The 3237-nt window shown below is 36.1% G+C and overlaps 1 protein-coding gene across 2 annotated transcripts in view; it reads left to right on the forward strand.

Moving 5' to 3' along the window:
• Positions 1 to 3237, forward strand: part of LOC106883939 (peroxisomal acyl-coenzyme A oxidase 1) — a 48983-nt gene that overhangs the window by 12040 nt on the left and 33706 nt on the right. The gene's annotated exons all lie outside the window — the stretch shown is intronic.

Consider the following 3237-nt stretch of genomic DNA (forward strand, 5'->3'; position numbering starts at 1 on the left):
TTTTTTTTTTTTTTTTTTTTTTTTTTTTGTATGTGTTGAATTTCTTTTCTGGGATGAACATGCTAGTTACCTGCTTTTCAAATTTGACTTTTCAGAAGTGGTCCGTTGGTTTCCTTTGTCTTAAATATACAAACCTCTCATGTTAATGTCTCCTATAGAATCACTTTTGTTATCTCTATTATTTTTAATCTTATTTCTATTTTTATTTTTCCTCTTCCTGCTTCCTAATGCTTTGTTAATATCAATATTTTAATAAGAATAAGTTTTTAAAATTTCTCACATAACCTTTTACTTGCCTCACTACAACATGTAACTAATCCATTTTTTAAAATCTTTACAGTCTTTCTCAGTTATTTTTTTTATATGTAACAAACTGAATTAATCATCATCATCATTCATCATCATCATCATCATCATCATCATCATCATAATCATCATCATCATCATACATCCCATTCTCTGCTGGCATGGGTTAGATGGTTTGACAGGAGCTGGTTAGGCAGAAGACTGCGCCAGGCTTTGCGGTTTTTACAGCTGGAGGCCCTTCTTAACTCTAACCACCAAACAGAGTGGAGTGAATGCTTTTCACGTGGCATCAGCACATGGTATCGTTTTTACAGCTGGAAGCCCTTCCAAATGCCAACACCTTTACAGTGTAGATTGGATGCTTTTTATGTGGCACCAGCACCGGCAAGACCACCAAGTAACTTGCAAGACAAAAATCCTTTGAGAGGGTAGGGTTTATTGGAGGAGGTGACCTCGTGCAAAGAGAATAATCTTGATACAGTAATAATAATTACACTCTACTTGACACTGAGAAAATTTTTGTCTTCTTTGTACATTCAATTGTTGGACTTGTTACCATTGTTACTATAGTATAATAAGGTGGTGAGCTGACAGAATCGTTAGCACGTCAGGCAAAATGCTTAATGGCATTTTGTCCATCCTTACATTCTGAGTTCAAATTCCACTGAGGCTGACTTTGCCGTTCATACTTTCAGGGTTGATGAAATAAGTACCAGTGAAATACTAGGGTTGATGTAATTGACTAATCTGCTCTCCTAAAATTTCAGGCCTTGTACCTTCAGTAGAAAGGATTATTACTGAAGTATAATAGTGATCTTTCATATTTTCATCGACTCCAATTTAATCCTAAATAATCCAGACAATAGATATCAGTTAGAATAAGAACAGTAATAAATGAGTGAAGAATGAATATATAGTGTGTGAAATGTAACAATATGTTTCAACACATGGTTTCTCATCAGGAATCTTGCAACACAAGTTCATAAGTGTAATTAAATCTTTTCCTTTTCACTACTACTCTTAATATTTAATATTTGTTGTATCCTCCTTCTCCAAATGTCATGTTACCACCACAATATTGTGACAAATGGTTCAGATACGCTATACCAGTGTAGTAACAGTAAACAGGATAACAATGCAGCCGTAATAACAATGCAACGATCCAACAATCACTATTCCGAATGAACTAACCAACCAACACCTTCCGACTTCACTGCAAATTCAACTTAAACTAACACACAAACTTCACTCTAACCACTACTATTTGTAATTGCTCAGTCCAGTCTATTTCTTGCAAGGGGATGTCGTGACTCACATCACAACAATACTTTTATCATAAGTTATTACTTATAGCTGAATTTGTTTTGAGACACATTGTTGATAAAGTTATATTTGCATATTTCTCCTTGCTTCTACATTCGTATTTTAATCTTTAATTTTGCAAAATAATAGCTATAAATTGCCTTGCATGATTATTTAGTATCTTTAATATAACGTATAAATACATCACCTCTTTGATTTGAACAACATTTCCTTCAATTTCCTCCGGTTCATCTTATGCTTGCTTGTTTCTATTTGATTGAAATCTTTCATAATAAAATTACCTGTTCAAAAATCCATCAAAGTGGAATGACCACATAACAACACTATTCCAGCTACTTTGAATTATTTAATTAAATTTATCATATTTCACCTTGTTGATGACTATGGATCACCATCACTGTCGTTATCAATCATCATCGACATTTTAATGTCTACTTTTCCATGCTTGCGTGGTTCAGATGGAATTCACTGAAGCAAATTTTCTATGGTTGAATGGCATTCCTGTTGACAACCCTCTTCTGTTTACAGATAACATTTCTCCATGACCTGCCATATTTTTCATGGAAGAGTTGAAATGAAAATTGCTTGGTTACAACCATCTTGATGTTCAGACAAGGAGACATACACATGTGCACACACACACACACACACATGATGGGCTTCTTTCAGTTTCTGCCTACCAAATCCATTCAAGGCTTTGGCTGGTCCAGGGCTTTAGTAAAAGACACTTTCCCAAGGTACTATGAATCGCAATTGAACCTAAAACCACACGGTTGAGAGGTAAGCTTCTTAATTATACAGCCATGCCTGTATCTGTAACATGTATAACTTAAAGCCCTAGGGCCTGGGCACCTGTACCAGTGTGGCACGTAAATAGCACCAGCGTGATCATTACCAACGTCGCCTTCCTGGCACTTGTGCCAGTGGCACATGAAAAGACATTCGAGCAAGATTGTTGCCAGTGCCGATGGACTGGCTCCTGTGCAGGTGGCACATAAAATACACCATTTCCAGCATGGCCGTCGCCAGTACCGCCTGACTGGCCCTCGTGCCGGTGGCAAGTAAAACACCCACTACACTCTCGGAGTGGTTGGTGTTAGGAAGGGCATCCGGCTGTGAAAACTCTGCCAAATCAGATTGGAGCCTGGTGTCGCCTTCGGGTTCCACCAGTCCTCAGTCAAATCGTTCAACCCATGCTAGCATGGAAAGCGGATGTTAAACGATGATGATGATGATGATGATTTATATTTGAATAATATAACAATAAGTTCTATATTTATGTATTGAGCCCTCTTAGTCCTATATATCAATATATCATTTTTATATACACATATAACCACACTTGTGTGTGTGTGTGTGTGTGTGTGTGTGTGTGTGTGTGTTATTCTTCTGACTTAGTAACTGAAGAATAGAAAGAACTGATAAAGTATATTGCAGAACATATTTTTCGGATCTATTTTAAAACGGGGGCCACATTTTTCATTAATGTTTTATGAAGTGTTTTTGGTACCGAAAGACTTTCAAACTTCGTATACTTATCTATTTTGTGTTATAGAACAGAAAAATATTTTTGTATTCGAATTTATTTCATGTAAAAAATTGTCTTAT

The sequence above is a fragment of the Octopus bimaculoides genome, chromosome 3, assembly GCF_001194135.2.
Source record: "Octopus bimaculoides isolate UCB-OBI-ISO-001 chromosome 3, ASM119413v2, whole genome shotgun sequence".
Classification (NCBI taxonomy): domain Eukaryota; kingdom Metazoa; phylum Mollusca; class Cephalopoda; order Octopoda; family Octopodidae; genus Octopus; species Octopus bimaculoides.